The sequence below is a fragment of the Siphateles boraxobius genome, unplaced genomic scaffold (assembly GCF_051911475.1).
Source record: "Siphateles boraxobius isolate OS27281-9 unplaced genomic scaffold, OSU_SipBor_1 66, whole genome shotgun sequence".
In the NCBI taxonomy this organism is placed as follows: Eukaryota; Metazoa; Chordata; class Actinopteri; order Cypriniformes; family Leuciscidae; genus Siphateles; species Siphateles boraxobius.
The window spans coordinates 21,234,238-21,252,615 of NW_027509193.1; the positions used below are offsets into that span (position 1 = coordinate 21,234,238).

General features: G+C 44.5%; 1 long non-coding RNA gene across 1 annotated transcript; it reads right to left on the minus strand.

The window, feature by feature from the left end:
- Positions 1 to 2,795: 2,795 nt before the first annotated feature.
- Positions 2,796 to 6,533, minus strand: LOC143722461 (uncharacterized). Its single transcript, XR_013196892.1, has 4 exons — positions 6,364 to 6,533; positions 6,132 to 6,200; positions 5,788 to 5,887; positions 2,796 to 2,951 (listed from the first exon to the last, which is right to left on the minus strand). It is a non-coding gene; the product is annotated as an uncharacterized LOC143722461 (long non-coding RNA).
- Between the last annotated feature and the right edge of the window lie 11,845 nt (positions 6,534 to 18,378).

Consider the following 18,378-nt stretch of genomic DNA (forward strand, 5'->3'; position numbering starts at 1 on the left):
CACTTAAACTGACCCTTCGCTAAGCCCCGCCCTCCTTAGTTACTGTTGCTACGCCTGTCAAGCTTTCTCATCTAGCACGTCTATTACAGTGTGTATGCACCGGTGTCAGACATTCCCAATGAGATAATTAGTAATTTTTGGCGAACATGTGAAATATCTGAGAGAGCAAGAGAAAAGGGACTGCAGTATGCATTCAAGGGATATATCCATGACATAATATGCAACCGATTAGAGAATAATTTAATAAAAATTGAAGCCAAAGCCTACAGTCACAGCAGCCGCCACCTCATACGCTGACCAATCATGGGAGACGCACAAATTGAGGAACAGCTATGTTCCTGCACAGCGGGGTAAGTGAAATGTGAAACTAATCTAATAATTATAAATCAAACAGTTTATCCATAAATCTAGTTACGGTTGCTAAGACACAATTGGCTAGTGGCGGTTTTCGGGCGTGGCTTAGCGAAGGGTCAATTACATCTAGTTTATTAGCAACACTGTGCACGAGCGTGAATCCCGCGATATCCATCAGTGATCTCGCAGGTGTCAAATCCACTGCGAGAAGCGAGAACTGTCCGGCTTGCCTGCGCTTTTTTCACTCCTCCTCTCACTGCAGCCGCCTACTCTCGTCAGCAAGTCGTTTCCCATCATGCTTTTGATCAGCGCAGTCGGTGGAGAGCAACTGCACGCAACTGCAGAATCAGACTCATCTCAAACAAGCCTATTAAATCTATCCCTGCAACCGGAACCAGAAGAGATCTGTCATCATTTACCATAAATGGGCAAGTAAGTGTGACACATCTGTTTAGCTGGGTTGTCATTGGCTGTGACTTTATTGCAGAACTTGCTGTTATTGGACTATCTTTTAACCCATATATAACGGCGCTTCATGTTACAAAGTATGTTTTGGTGTTATTATTACGTTAGTTATACATTAAGTTAACTATAAAATGTCTCTATGTTGTGAGAAATTACTCCTTTATCGAGATCCCAACCCTAACCCTAAGCATGTCTGCACATTTCAATGAACTACAGCACCACGTTTCCTGTTCCATTGATAGAATGACAGAGATATGTTGGTAATGTAGTTTAAAACGTTTAGCAATGAAACAATAATGTTAAATAAATAATATGTTTAATGGACAACTGGATATCTAAATATGTTCATTGTACAAACCTTTATGAAATATATGAGGGACAGGCTGAAATTTTATATTTTACTGTGAGCACTTTTAAAAAACCTTTATGCCAGCTTTTCATATATGTCTGAAAACTGTGCCCAACATTATTTAGTAAACATAGCATAAGCATTTGTCCTGCTGATTTTCTCTTTGATACACTAACCAGACTTTAAGTTACACCCATTTGAAATGTGTATTTGTTTGCTCTTCCGGGGGCCGTTGCTGGGTCGTTGCTGGGCCCCTGAGGGTGGAAGGGCAGTGCAATCTACACACATCTATTCTCCTCATCATGGACAACACACTTTGTTTAGTCACATTTAAATACTAGACTATTTTATGTTTTCCCCCGTTTTCTATTCTAACATCATGCTTGTAGGGGTGGAGCCGAACCCGAATACGGTATTCGGTAGTGTTTTTTACGAATACTTATTTCGAACAAATACTTTAGAAAATATTTGTATTCGGGAACAAGAAAAACTTTATATCAAAAAGCTGCGTTTCCTCACGAGACCGCAGTGCGCGAGTGAGTGAGTGACGTTCAGGAAGAGGTGACTGACACAGGCTGCTCCACACAGCAACAGAGAGGGCTCGGCTGAGCGAAAAAACACTTAACTGCATTACTATTTTTGTTGAATAGATTTTTGTACCTTAACTGGGTTCCGGAGGCAGTTTATAACTTTCGGGAAGTGGAGTTTGATCGGGAGATTATTTCATTACGCTGCATATTGACGTCTGCAGCCGGGTGCTCTCATGTTCGCTCTCCCAGCTAGAAATTTTTTGTTCTAAAAATGTTCTGAGAACATTACCATGCAGTGTTCTAATAATGTTTTCAGCGGGTAGTTTTATTTTGATTCCCAGAATGTTCTCCTAAAAGCTAGGATAACATTCTCTAAAAACATTCTAAATATGTTTAATGCTAACATTGTTAGAACATTATTCGCTAATGTTCTTATAACATTTTCAGCGGGTAGTTTTCTTTTTGTTCCCAGAATGTTCTCTTAAACGTTTTAATAACATTCTTTAAAAACATTCTAAATATGTTTAATGCTAACATTGTTAGAACATTATTCGCTAATGTTCTTATAACATTTTCAGCGGGTAGTTCTCTTTTTGTTCCCAGAATGTTCTCTTAAAAGTTCTAATAACATTCTTTAAAAACATTCTAAATATGTTTAATGCTAACATTGTTGGAACATTATTCCCTAATGTTCTTATAACATTTTCAGCGGGTAGTTTTATTTTTGTTCCCAGAATGTTCTCTTAAAAGATGGCATAACATTCTCTAAGAACACTCTAAAAATGTTTTGTGATGACCTTCTATAAAGGTTTAATCATAACATTTTTAGAACATTACATCCCCTAACATTCTTATAAAGTTTTTAGCGGGAAGTTTTATTTTTGTTCCCAAAATGTTCTCTTAAACAAAAAAAATGCTTAGCTAATAGCTATAACATTGTTAAAACATACAATTTTATTAATCTCAAAACTAAAACATCAGAATCTAACAGGTTTATAAATGGCATCCACATAAATTATTAGAAGTTCTGCGTACAGTAAATGCCCAACATTAAATGAAGAAATCAGTAAAGTCCAATGTGCAATCATGCGTCATCATCAGTCTTTGCTAGTCTTGGTTCTTGCAGAAGAATAATACAGTCATCTGTATTAATATGTGTTCTACTGTTCTCTCTTCTAGTTGTCCAGCTGCTCTCCCAGTTAGCAGCAGTGAACTCCATTATCTGTGTGCATGGTAGGGTTTTTCCTCATAGCCTATAAAAGAAGATCATGCAACAGTGTAAACAGAAAGAATACAAATACATATTAAGATCACAAGCAATATTGACATTGAAAACTTTCAAAATTAGCCAGCCTAATTAATAATCAGAAAGTATGTAAAGACTAATTTATTGAAAGTATAAATATGATACCTTATGAGTATCTTTTTTGTTTCTGTAATTTAAAACATATACTTAATCCATATTAATAACACAACTAGAGGCTAAATTATGTGAACAAACGTTGATGTTGGCTTGAGAAGCCTGAACCTCGAACCAGGACTGGAACTCAGGTCGCCGTGAGCACAGCTCCAGCATGGCACAGCGCTGCCCATGAGGCTATTGCTCTGACTTAACAGCGCTTATATTGTCTATGGATCATTACATTTCTTACAGATTTCTGCTTGTTTTAAATCAGATACAGATAAAGTAGCACTGCATTTGAATGTATTGGCGATAGAACTATTTCTAGAGTGAATTAATCATACCTGTAAGTGCAGCATCTCTTTGCTATTAGTGAAGCTGTACGTTTTAGTTACTTCAAAAGCAGAAAGAAATATATGCTAAGCTAGTTATTTTAAAGCTAGTTATTTTAGTCAATAAAGTTTTAAATATGGATATTTTTCTTACACAAACGCATCGCTTCGCTTTAGTGCTGGGCGGTTTGACCAAAAATTTATATCACGTTTTTTTTTCAAAATGATGCCGGTTTTCCGGTTTATGACGGTTTTTTTTTCTCATGCATAATCAGGTGTTCAAAGCATTTTCTACTGGTTGAGAGAGGAATTACTGCAGTAAATTGACTTAGGATGGTCTATTTTACTGTCATTAGTGAATATTGTAGAATAGAATAGCGCCCAGTATAACCTAAAATTGTTATTTCTTAACGTTCTAACAACGTTCTTGTAACCAGGAAATAACGTTAATACAACGTTTATATAACGGGAGAATTGAACGTTCTTATAATGTTTTGAATAAAGTTCTTATAATAACCAAGAAATAACGTTAATACAACGTCTAAAAAACTGGACGTTTTGAATGTTCCTATAACATTCAGAAATAACGTTTTTATAACTTAATGGGAACGTTATGAAAACGTTCTTATAACCTAAAATTGTCAGCTGGGGAAGAGGAGAGATTCGCAATTGCACTGAACACGTTTTAAGTGCAGGATTCTCTGAGCGAGTCCAGAGAAAATAGACCTATTCTAAAGCCTCGTACACACCGGGACGAATATCGGCTCGCGTTATTCGTCAGCGTTTTTCAACGCGTTTTTTGTGTTCACACCCAAGCGATTTTCGCTGACGATGAGCCGAGTGAACATGCAAATTTATTCCCTGACATTAGATGGCGCTTAATGTAAAACAGAAATACCCCGGTCCAAAAAGTGCTTCTGACACACGCTTGTCACTCAGAAGAAGAGAGCAAGTTTGTCGCGTTTGTCATATAGTTCTTTATTCTCGTTGGTGTCTCTTTATAAAGACACCAACAAGACCAGCAGCTCTACATTCATCTGGCCTTGCATCTTCCTCGTCTTATTTCTTCCCGGCAGAGTGTGTCTAATAAGTCTAATAATAATAATGTCTAATAAGAGAATGTCCGTAGACGGGCTTTGGTCATTAGACATTCTCTGCTTTGGTGTAGTAGACGCTGTATATCTTCTTCGCCATTACGTATGTGTGCTCGGCAAGACCGTTTTGTGTTTGAGCGCCCCCAAGTTGTGTTTTACTGTAACTTCAGAAGCTCCAGACACGTGAGCAAAAGCGCCAATCTCATTGGTCGGATAGTTTTTGACGCGGCGCGTCAAACCAAAAAAACGAACCCGAGGCGTTTTAAAAAAAATGACGCTTTTACGCGTGGCGTTTTACGCGTCGGTGTGCACACTCACATTGGCGCCCATTGTTTAGTCACGAGGCGTTAAACGCTGCCGAATATCGCACGCGAAATTCGTCCCGGTGTGAACAGGCCTTTACGTGAGCAGCGTGTATCTGAGAGCGCGGCACATTATATTCCGCGCGTGAGCAGAGAGATTCGCGCTCGCGCATTATATTAATGTACTTTCGCGCTACAATAATGCGCTCTCGACATTTGACAGGAAAATAACGCCATAGTTCTGCAGCATCCATCTTCCCTGTAATGTAACACCAGAGCACTGCTGTTTACTCTCGCCTCGATGTCGCTGCTTAGAAGTGCAACATTGTAAAGGGTCCGTCTGAAACAGTGTCGCGTGGCGTAATGTCGTTCCGAACGTTGTGTAATTAAATACATCGGTATGGCGGTATATTAAAAATTAATATCATAACAAAAATATACACCGGTTTTCGGTATGAACCGGTATACCGCCCAGCACTACTTCGCTTCAAAAGGCCTTTATAACCCCGCCAGAGCCGTGTGGATTACTTTTATCATGGATGGATGCACTTTTATAGACTTAAAACAGAAACGGCCATTCACTGCCATTATAAAGCTCGGAAGAGCCAGGACATTTTTTAATATAACTCTGATTGTATTCGTCTGAAAGAAGAATGTCATATGCACCAAGGATGACTTGAGGGTGAGTAAATCATGGGCTAATTCTCATTTTTGGATGAGATCATTTATGGTCTGTGTTAGGTGCTTTTAGCACTAAAGCTCTAGGAGTTAAGAGTTGAAAATTTTTGTCTCAGAAAAATAATAATAATAATAATATTTAGTTCAAATAGGTTAACAATATGTTGGCTTTCTTAAACCAACATAATTATTTCCTAACATTTGAACAAGATTACTATAATCTGTATTATAATATAAAGGTAATTCTGTGAAGATATACAACAAGTTACAAAACCACCTACCAGTTACAAGTCTCTTTAGCTCCCATATCCATTCACCTCTGCAGGTTTATGTTTGACAGATTGTGTCCTTTACATTGACCATCAGCCCCAGAGTAATTACCTGAAATATTTTAAAACATGGTCTGTCAACATACAACGATATTACAAGCACATACAATATTTGCTAGAAACACAAAAGACTGAAAACGTTTTAGACTGAATGCTTTTTCCAATTTTCCCATTACCTCTTTATGAATTACTGAAATATTATTAACTTTTACTTTCAAAAGACAATAAGATTAACACTTTTAAGTTGCAAAAATAGAGTATTCATATACACAGAACACAATATTATAGTAGGCTACCTTTGTTGTAAATGGAGACTTTATTGCGTCATCGGTTTTATATTCATCTTCAAACAGGCAGTTTGGAGTCTGGATTAAAACATATCTAGCTGTTATTCAAAAGTAACATATACTCAGATTTAATGCGACTGTCATACAATTCTAAGAAAGTAAAATCTAACACTGAAAGACATATCAAGGATAAGAGAAAGCTATATGTAAACTGAAAAATACACAAAAAAAAAAAACTTACAGTTGTGAAAGAGCTCTTCCGTTGACCAGGAGTTCTGTTGTTTGGCAATTTGTCAATTTAGACAACGGGCATTTTGCGCCGATTTCTTCAACAAAAACGTTACTTTCTTTGCGCTGTTTGTCGATTTCAAATGTTCTTACGTCATGAGAAAATCACGCTGTGATTGGTAGTTTTAAACGTCGATCCACAGTGACCCCCAATCAGCTTCTCGTCTCTTCTAAACACATTTCGCGCAACAGTTCAAACAGTTCAGAGTAATATCCTCAAAACACTTTACAAATGCTGTTTTGATAATCTCCTCTTTTAATATGGAACATTATGCCAATATTTTATAGGTTAAAATAATTCTACAATCTGTTACCTAAACAGCTTCCCTAAAATATCCTTAAAATGTAGCTTTTGTTACTCATCATATTATGAGATTTTGTCATCTCAGGCCAATAATGTCCTCAAAACATTTGATGAATGTTGCTTTGATAATGTTCCTCCTTTGTTATTGTGCTAATGATTTATAAAAGATAACAACATCCCTAAAAAAAATCCTCAAAATGTTTCATGCAAAATGTTAAAAAGTAAATTGAAAGGAATGTTTTATTAAAAACATTTTATCATCTCAGGACTAAATAATATCGTCAAAACATTTTACGAACGTTGATTTGATAATGTTCCTCTGTCATTATGGAATATTGTACCAATGTTTTATTGAGAACATTGTCTTATCTGTTATCTCAACAACATTCCCAAAACATCCTCAAAATGTTACAGTTGTAATGTTCTTGCTTTGTTAACACTTCAAATTACAAGAACGTTTTATAAAAAACACTCCGTCATCTCAGGCCTCAATGATATCCTCAAAACATTTTACGAACGTTAATTTGATAATGTTCCTCCTCTGTTATTATGTGACATTGTGTCAATGTTTTATAAAAGATGATTCTACAAACTTTTACCTCAACAACATCCGGAAAATGTTACATATAAAATGTTCTTGCTTTGTTAACACGTTACATTACAAGAACGTTTTATAAAAAACACTCATCACATGTCATGGCATTAATAACTGTACTGGGCCAGTGCTGGCCCAGATCTGTCTCTGATCCGTAATTCCAACCTGTTCCGGTATTGGGCCGTTGGAAAGAATGAGCCCGGCCCAGGTCCGTTTAGCGGATCTGCGCCAAATGCTAATGAAGACCTGGCCCAAATCTGGCCCAAATACATTTTGCTGTCTGGGCCTTCAGGCTGATTCAAGACCCTTCCGCTTCGCGTCAGGCTCATAATCAACCGCCTCGCTATACATTATCCCTTACTTATTCTGTCTGTTCAGCGTCCTCCAACAAGGACGGGTGGTGGTGGGATTCATAATGTTCACAATGGTATTTTATTAGTTGTTGGTTTAACCATGGATGAGGTAATGGCTGTTATGTTATTTTCTTTTCAATGACGTTCCTTGGTACATGTTCATTGCTGGATTTATATAATTAAAGAATACTTACACTATAACGTAAATTAGAAGTGTAACGCAAAACAACGTCTACGGTTACGTATGTAACCCTCGTTCCCTGAGTAGGGAACGGAGACGTTACGTCGGATGACGACGAATGGGGTTTCGCTTAGAAAGCCTATCAACTTCGAGTATTACAAAACGAGCCAATGGCAAAGAAATGCCATGGGTCTGCGGAATTTGCATGGCGTAACTCCGCCCCACCTCGTGGGTATAAAAGGAGGAAGCCGGCAGCAAGCAGATATGTTTCTTCGCTGAGGAGCCAAGACTGAGCTCAGGCGATCCCCGCGGTACAGCGGAAAGTGGCAGGCAGACGTAACGTCTCCGTTCCCTACTCAGGGAACGAGGGTTACATACGTAACCGTAGACGTTCCCTTTCGTTGTCACTCCGAGTTACGTCGGATGACGACGAATGGGGTTACCAGTCTAATCACGCCACCTTCTCAGCTGTCTTCCAGTGCCCTGCGTAAATCGAGATCCCTGTCAGCCTGGACAAAGGACTCCATATAACACAGGAATACCAAGGTACACTGGGAAGCATATCCCAAGCTAGGGGAAGTATGCAATTAATGCCAGCCCGGAGGGGGGGGACTTAGAGAATACACATATGACCCGAAGGAAGCATATGGGAAACACTGGGGTGTCCAGCTGCAGGTGGAATATTTCAACCCCAGGGGTGGCAAGGTGGCTTGCCAAGGGAAAGACACACGCTCAGAGAGGCTTACAGTGGAAATACACATGTGGGGGTCGCTCAGAGGAGGGACCATGCACACGGGAGGCACCTAGCCGACGCACAGGCAATAGACACTGGCGCCGACGTCAGGAGTGCTGGAGGAGCTCAGGGCTTTCGGAGAAGCTCACCTGAGAAAAATATCGCACGTATCCAGTCCGTGGAGTGGAATGGCGAGCAAGCGAAGACACCTGAGCGGGTCCAGTACTAGCTGGTTGAAGCGAGTACACGAGAGGACACAGGCTCCACTCGGAGATTATAGAATCTGGCGAATGTGTTAGGTGTCGCCCAGCCTGCAGCTCTGCAGATGTCTGTTAGCGAGGCGCCATGCGCTAGAGCCCAAGAGGACGCCACACTCCGGGTGGAGTGGGCAGTCACACCAAGGGGGCACGGTCGACCTTGCTGCTGGTAAGCCAAGGCAATGGTGTCCACTATCCAGTGAGACAACCTTTGCTTGGAGAGAGCCTTTCCCTTCAGCTTCCCACCATAACAGACAAAGAGCTGGTCTGAGGTCCTGAAACACTGCGTTCTGTCTACATAGGCGCGGAGAGCGCGTACTGGACAGAGCAGTGCCAAGGCTGGGTCTGCCTCCTCCGAGGGCAGCGCTTGCAGGTTCACCACCTGGTCCCGGAAGGGAGTGGTAGGAACCTTGGGCACATATCCAGGCCGGGGTCTCAGGATCACGTGAGAGTAAGCCGGCCCAAATTCCAGGCACGCTTCGTCAACGGAGAATGCGTGCAGGTCCCCAACCCTCTTATTGGAGGCCAGTGCAACCAGGAGCGCTGTCTTCATAGACAGGAACTTAAGCTCAACTGATTGCAGGGGCTCAAAGGGAGCACTCTTCAGGGCAGTTAGAACCACTGAGAGGTCCCCAGAGGGAACGAGAGGAGGACGAGGAGGATTCAGTCTCCTCGCTCCTCTCAGGAACCTGATGATCAGGTCGTGCTTCCCCACCGACTTACCTTCGATGAGGTCATGATGTGCGGCAATGGCGGCAACATAGACCTTCAGGGTGGAGGGAGACAGCCTTCGCTCCAGCCCCTGTTGAAGGAAGGAAAGCAAAACACTGATCGAGCATCTCCGGGGGTCTTCTCGGAGAGAAGAGCACCAGTTGACGAAGAGGTTCCACTTCAACGCATAGACGTGTCTCGTGGACGACGCTCTAGCGGAAGTGATGGTAGCCACCACCGCTGGTGGTAGGGTACTCAAACCTGCCTCGTCCCATCCAGGAGCCACACGTGGAGGTTCCAAAGATCGGGACGAGGGTGCCATAGGGTGCCCCGTCCCTGAGAAAGAAGGTTCTTCCTCAGAGGGATCGGCCAGGGAGGTGCTGTCGCGAGGAGTACTAGTTCGGGGAACCAGGTCCGGTTGGGCCAGTAAGGGGCAACCAGAATGACCTGCTCCTCGTCCTCCCTGACCTTGCGCAAAGTGTGCGCAAGAAGGCTCACTGGGGGAAACGCATACTTGCGGCCCTGCGGCCAGCTGTGCGCCAGAGCATCCGTGCCGAGCGTGCCCTCGGTCAGGGAATAGAACTGGGCGCAATGGGTCGAGTCGTGAGAGGCAAACAGATCTATCTGCGCGTCCCCGAACTGGTCCCAAATCAGCTGAACCGACTGGGGATGGAGTCGCCATTCTCCAGGGAGGGGCTGAAGCCGTGAGAGCTCGTCGGCTGCACAGTTCAGCGCTCCGGGAATGAAGATGGCTCGAAGCGACCTCAGATGCTTCTGACTCCATAGGAGGAGGTGGCGAGCGAGTTGTGACATACGGCGGGAGCGTAGACCACCTTGATGGTTGATGTACGCTACAGTGGCGGTATTGTCTGAGCGGACTAGTACGTGTTGACCCCTGAGCAACGCCCGGAAGCGGTGCAGGGCAAGGCGTACTGCCAACAACTCGAGGCAATTGACATGCCACAGCCGCTGGGGTCCTGTCCAGGAGCCCGCAGCAGCATGTCCATTGCACATGGCGCCCCAGCCCGTGGTGGAGGCATCTGTTGAGACAACAACATGCCGGGAAGCTCGAGCCAGGGGGACACCGGCCCTGAGAAAATCGAGGTTCGACCACGGGGTGAAGAACTGACGGCAGGTCGGAGTAACTGGTACTCGGAACGTGCCGTGTTGCCATGCCCACCTCGGGACTCGGTCGCGAAGCCAAAGCTGAAGCGGTCTCATATGAAGCAATCCGAGCGGCGTGACCGCGGCTGCAGATGCCATATGCCCCAGGAGCCTCTGAAAAAGTTTCAGTGGAACCGCACTCTTGCCCTCGAATTGTCTTAGGCAAGTCAGCAGTGACTGCGCGCGCTCGCTCGTAAGCTGCGCGGACATGGCGACCGAGTCGATGTCCATACCGAGAAAAGAGATCCTCTGCACGGGGCAAAGTTTGCTCTTCTCCCAGTTGACCCGAAGGCCCAGACGGGCTAGGTGCCGGAGCACTAGGTCCCTGTGTTCGCAAACCTGATCTCGAGAGTGAGCTAGGATCAGCCAGTCGTCGATATAACTCAGGATGCGAACCCCTTGCTCTCGAAGGGGAACAAGGGCCGCCTCGACGACCTTCGTGAAGATGCGAGGAGACAGGGCTAGCCCGAAAGGGAGAACCGCGTACTGGTATGCCTGCCCCTCGAAAGCAAACCGGAGGAACGGTCTGTGTCGAGGAAGAATGGAGACATGAAAGTAGGCGTCCTTCAGGTCGATCGCTGCAAACCAATCCTGGGGCCGTATGCATTCGAAAACGCGTTTGGCGGTGAGCATCTTGAACGGCATCCGGTGAAGGGAGCGGTTCAGCACGCGCAAGTCCAGGATTGGCCGTAACCCACCGGTTTTCTTGGGGACAATGAAGTAGGGGCTGTAGAAGCCGGACCTCATCTCGGCTGGAGGGACAGTCTCGATTGCACCCTTCGCCAGCAGGGTGGCAATCTCTGCTCTCATGATAGGGGCATTGCCACCGACCAAAGTGGAGCGGACTCCCCTGAAGCGGGGAGGAGACCGTGCGAACTGAATCGCATAGCCGAGCCTGACGGTACGCGCGATCCAGTGGGACAGACGGGGAAGCTCTAGCCAGGCTCCCAGGAACTGAACCAACGGGATCATGCGAGCCACAGGCGTCCCCCCGGAGGGGCAGCGAGGCGGAGTAACTGGCCCAGAAGTGGACGGCATAGCGGCCCGGAGAGGGGGCACAGTTAGCAACCGCACCCTGGCAGAGGGGGCCAGGGGAGGACCAGGCTGGTCGTCCCGCGGGGGCCTGCTCTGCCAGGGGTCTGGCGACAGAGGGGGACAGGGGCGAAGCGGTCCGTGGACGGCACGCCGTGTCAACCGCCTCTGGGACAGAGGGGGGCGAGGAGAGCACGGCTTGTGGGCGGCGCTCTGTGTCGCCCGAGAACTCTGTGAGCTCAGGGAAGAGGGGATTGTTTCTGTCTTTAACCACATTAGGGTGCTGCCCACCCGTGGGTGAGCAGCGGGGAGTGGAGAACAAAAGATTCTCCCCCGGCCCTCCACCGGGGGAAGGAGTGGTCCTGCTACCACCTCCTGAGAAACAATCATCATCCCTGAGCAGCCCGTCTCAGGAGCGCCGCTTGGCCCGGCGTTTAGCGGGGGGCGGGGCAGGAGAGGGCTGTGGCGCCTTCTTACGGCTTCCTCCGCGACCGGCCCTGGGTGGAGGCTGCTGCGTGGTCCGGGCGGGAGGGGCGGGAGCCGCAGGAGGGCGCCCTCGGCGGGAAACAGGTCGAGGCGTCTGCCCGGCCGGCAAGGTGGAGGCAGCAGCGGGCCGGCGGGGCAGAATGTGTTTGATGGCCTCGGTCTGTTTCTGGGCAGTTGAAAACTGTTGGGCAAAGTCTTCAACTGCACCGCCGAAGAGGCCGGCCTGGGACAAGGGGGCGTTAAGCAGACGGGTCCGCTCAGCGTCCCGCATGTCAGCCAGGTTCAGCCACAGATGTCGCTCCTGGACCACAGCTGTGGACATCACCAAACCCAGGGAGCGCGCGGTAACCTTCGTCGCCCGGAGAGCAAGGTCGGTCGCGGCGCGCAGCTCATCAGAGAGCCCTGGGTTTGTCCTACCCTCGTGCATGTCTCTGAGCATCTGGGCCTGGTAGACCTGCAGAGTGGCCATAGCATGCAGTGAAGCAGCCGCCTGTCCCGCCGCTCTGTAAGACTTCGCCACCAGGGTCGACGAAAATCTACAGGCTTTGGATGGGTGCTTAGGCTCGCCCCGAGAAGAAGCACTCTGAGGACATAGTTGCATGGCAACAGAGCGTTCAACCGGGGGAAGCCCAGTGTACCCACGGGCAGCTGCCTCATCGAGGGGAGGAAAGGCGGATGAGACCAGCGAGCGGTCCCGAGAAGACAGGGGGGTCTTCCAGGACTTCGAGATCTCATCATGCACATCCGGGAAGAAAGGTATTGGGGTTTGCCGAGGACGAGGGTCGGCGGCCTTCCCAAAAACCAATCGTCCAGCCGCGAGCGCTCAGGACAGGGTGGAGGCCTCCACTCAAGTCCGATGCTCGCGGCTGCCCGGGAAAGCATGGCCGTCATCTCCGGATCAGACTCGAGCACAGCCGTATGCACACCGGAAGGTGGCAGCTGTGACGAGCCCTCACTTCCAGAAGAGTCAAACCCGCCTAGTGATGCTGCAACAGACATGGCATCTTCCTCTGTAGCTTCAACTGAAGCCCGCGGGCCACCAGAGGGTAGACCCGCGGGAATCAGCAGTTCACTAGCGGGCACCGTCATTGAAGAGGGGGGCTGGGGTCGCGGACACATAGTCGGCGCCTTGTTCCAGACCGTAACCCTCAGATCACCCTGGCCACCAGCCGCAGGACGGGGGGTGGATGAGGGGACTCTCACTCTTGCGAGTTCACGGAGTCTCGACCGTAATGACGCGATGGTCATGTTCCCACAGAGAGAACATGAGTCATCCACGAGCGCTGCTCTAGCATGATCAATGCCCAAACATACTATGCAACGCTCGTGCCCATCAGAGTCCGATACCAATCTGCCGCAACCAGAAGTACACGGGCGAGACATCTTTAAAAAGACGTGCCACGTGTAAGCTCTTTTAGTGAGAGAAAACTCAAGTGTTGAAGCACCCGGGGAGAAACGCACCGACTGGCAGACCACTGCAACAGATCAGCAGGAAGCACGCTCTCGCCGTAGATCGCCGTCACACCAACACTCGAGGTACTCGTTTGTAAAGCTGACAATTCAGAGATGGCTTGTGGAGAGAAGAATACACTTGGCTCCGAAGCGAAAACATATCTGCTTGCTGCCGGCTTCCTCCTTTTATACCCACGAGGTGGGGCGGAGTTACGCCATGCAAATTCCGCAGACCCATGGCATTTCTTTGCCATTGGCTCGTTTTGTAATACTCGAAGTTGATAGGCTTTCTAAGCGAAACCCCATTCGTCGTCATCCGACGTAACTCGGAGTGACAACGAAAGGGAACTAGATTTTTACGCCTATTTTGGATTTTACTCGAATACAAATACAAATACTTTTCCCCCCTCAACAAATACAAATACAGATACAAATACCGGCTGCTTTGCACACCCCTACATGCTTGTATTAGGTTTTGATGGGTATTGTGAGACCATCTGATATGGAAATATTTTAAAGAAATGCTGTAATATATAATAATAATAATAATTATGTATTTGCTTTTTTTGTATGTACACCAATATAATGGATGAACCTGCAACAACTTGTCATTGTCCAATTTCCAGTGTTGGCAGTAAACAAAAATCAATTTATATATTGACACTTTACTATTACACAAGGATAATGCACCATTCAATAAAACAACAAAGACACAGTGCCAAATTTCCTTTTCACCCGCTCTGATTGCTTCTTCTATGCCTGACATCAGTAATATCTATGCTTTTATACTAAATGCAGTAGATGTACTAGAATGATCAACATGGATCATCTTCAATTATGATTGAAGTGTTTGTAGTAATATAACCCACTGCAGCCTCTTGTTATTCATACCTTCCCTTTATTTTACTGAAAACTGGCGTACTTCTCACAAAATGCAAGTATGTGCAACTTTTAGTGCATTGTTGTCCCAAATATCATTAACCAGATCAAAAATTTTATGTCCTGTTTATTTTTAAATGATGAACTAAACTCATAAGAAATTAAAATTTCTCAAAATAAAATATTACATTTACTGTACAAAACACCACTTTCAATACACAATATTCACCATACTTTATTACACAATACTTTATTGGAGGACACAGCATAAAGTTGATAAAGTAGCATAAAGACAAATGAGATTCAAGATAAATAAAAATGGGTCTTCAAAAATACATTAACATTACATTAACCCATTCACAGCTGCTGAAGCCACACAATGAGTGCCAGGGAATCATATTCAGTCACCTATGATACAGAAAACAGATTTGATATTGTGTTGGAAAATAATGATTCATTATCACAGCTGAAAAACAGAGGGAAAATCATGTTAGATGACTTAGAAGAATTAAATAATAAGAATCGACTACAACTGGGATTTTATCACATGCAGTAATCATCAGTAGGAGTCCATAGTAGCATCTCCATGACAACAGAAAAACTGTCAAACTTAAATGCAGTAAAACAGTTATAGGTTACACTGCAGCTGTTTTAGTCTCTGGTTACATGCTTATAACACAATCTTTCAAGAGTCTCGGAGACGTTGGCCCTTCCTACAAAACTATTTGCATCTTTGGAGGTTTGAGGACTTACACTGCAGTTTAATGTATTTAAATTTATTTAATTTGTATCTAAATGTTTTTATAGTAAATAAGGGGAAAAAAAACTTAACTTGTATTTGATAAATGATAAATATTTGATATTGACCCAATATGTTCTGTTATTTTCAACAGTCCAGTTTTTGCTCAGGAAGATGTGTATGTATTGCTTTGATACGAGAGGCATTCACTGGAAAGAAGACAGTGTCAGGAAGGCTCTGAGAGAATGATTCATAATTCTTTTTTTTCTCCTTTTTTTTTAGATTTTAATATTATGCATTTGGAGAAATAAATGCATTTAACATATTTTTTAACAAACTTCTCTAATGTGTCTTGAGTACGAAAAAGAAGACAAACTTATAACTGTTTATTGCACCAGAAGTATTTTGAACAAAAACATTTTCATCGTTTACAAAGGCCTATTACCTTGCACAATCTGAAAAAAAAGGAATAATTAAAAAAATAAGAGGGATCATTATTTTTAATTATAGAATTATTATTTAGTTCTTCCCTGGTGAAGCTTATTAACAGATGTTTACATAAAGTCAAGACAAAATAACAATTGGATTTACAAAAAGGTTCAGTTCAAAGGTTGAAATTTGTATTCTTAATAACCAAAGAATGTGCAGGACATCCAGGAAAAGACACAGTATTACAAATCAACCTAAGCATACATTGAAAATTTACTGGTAATTTTCTGCCAAGACATTATCCAGTAATTTTACTGAAATGTCCATTAACCCTTAAGCAATGTGTAATTCAAAATACAGGTAAAACACCAAAAAATAAAAAAAAATAAAAAAAAATTCCCTTCATATTTATACAGTACATTGTGCCCTTTTTTTTACAGACTTCTTTTTTTTACAGTGTTTGTAAACTTTTGAATGGGGTATTAATATTAATGCAGATGTTATTTTGTCTTGTGGATTATATTTGTTAGGTGAAACAGCTTTACCAGGGCAGTAAATAAATAAAAAAGTATGATCCCTTTTATTTTTTAATTATTATTATGTAAACTCACAATCTCAACCATACATACAGGCTACTTGAAATACAACAAAGATTGCCATATGCAGATAAAATATTTCATTTATTTCCACTATTATTTTTCCTGGCCTGGAAATCAATTTCAATATTCTCTGATATTTCTTTCAGTTATTGTGCATCAATGCATCAATGGTTTGAGTGCATCTGACTAAATATTAGAGCCATAGCTGTCAACCCTCCCGTTTTTTCCGGGTTTCTCACGTATTTTAGCTCTTTTCCCGCTGTCTTCCCGTTTTAGTATTTTCCCGTAAAATATCCCGTATTTTTACGCTCTGATTGTGTGAGACGTACAAGCTCGGGCAGATTCGGCTTGAAGTTGTTCATCCTCGGATGCGGCGCCGCAATCGCTGTTACAAAAAAAGCCGTGCACACAGCAAAGCGAAATGTGGTCTTGCGCACCCAACTGGTCATTTTTGCCGCGCGCACCTTCGCGCTCATGCGGACGCGTCGAGTGTAAACCATGGTATAAACAAAGCTTAACCCTAACTCCGTGTCAGCGTGCGCTCTGATCTGTAAAGGGGCACAGACATCTACCAAATCATCTCCTGCAGCAGCCTCCGAACTTCCGAAGCACCACTAACTCCGCCTCCGTTTCCCTCGTAAGCTGATATTAGTAGGCCTATTTAAACATTCTCTATGATAAAAAATGTAACAAATATTTTAATAACACGATTTTGGCGGTTATAGAGTTCTAATGACGGTGTTCAACTATAACCGTCGGTCTCACGGTTACGGTCACACCCCTAACACACACACACACACACACACACACACACACACACACACACACACACACTGTCTCTCTCTACCTCTCTCTCTCTCTCTCTCTCTCTCTCTCTCACACACACACACCCACTGTCTCTTTCTCTCTCTCTCATACACACACACACACACACTGTCTCTTTCTCTCTCTCACATATGTAGGCCTATATGTAGTTATAAACTCTTTAGATTGTTAATGATTAGTGCTTTTTTTTAAAAGTTTGTGGGTAAGAATCGTGTAAAAAAATCCCTTATTTTGGGGATGGATTCCGGGAAATCTCCCTTATTTTCAATGTTCAATGTTGACAGCTATGATTAGAGCCTCAGAAAAGATCGGAAGCCTCAGAAAAAAAATCCAGTGAGTGTTACGCCAGAGGGCTGAAGAACAATAAATCCCATAAAGAACAATGAAAGGTGCTGAGCTAGCATGTCTGTGAGGAGAGTTCAGAGGGTGTGTGCCTCGAGGCCTGCTAGAGAAATATGTCAAAATATATGCATATGGTGCATCTAACTCATTTTAGAACCAGCTGGTTGTGATTCCACATTTATCTGCCTTGTAGGCTGGATTTGCATCTTATCAAGATACATTTAAAGAATCATGGATTTATAGGTGCATAATGGTGCATGTTCCCTTTCAAGGGAACTCGAGCTGCGTTGAGACGCGGTGGGAACGCTCTGCGTGATTAAGTCGTGATGCACGTGTATAATCAGTCCAATGGAAGAGCGAGACGTCATAGGCGGTGACGTCATAGACCAGGAAGCTATAAAGCACACCAGAAAACAGACCGCGACAGCTTCTGTTGCCTTCAGCAAGCGATCTGTGTATTCTGTCCTTGTCATATTTATTGTTGTCTGTCAAGTTGCAATATATATATATATATATTATGGCAAAAGAGAGCAAGCAGCTTCTGTGTTGTTCCCTGCCCACGTTATATCACGGGTGGGGACACACACATCAGCTTTTTGTTACTATTTGGGAGTGGAGCATGCCACAGTCAGTTCTCGAGGGGGCTGACTGTGAGCATTGCGAGAAGCTGTCCGTGAGGACGCTCCGCTCTCGCCGGGCGTTCTTCGAGGAGGATGGTTCGGTTCGCGCACCCCGCGCGGGTCCCGCTGTTGCCGATGCACGGCGGCGACTCGCATTTTGGGGTTAGCAAACGGATCTGACAGCGGGGGTTGGGACGGGCCCCGCCCTATCTCAGCTTTCACCTATCAGATCCAGTGCTGGCGATTTCCAGTTCCGAGGAATTGGTA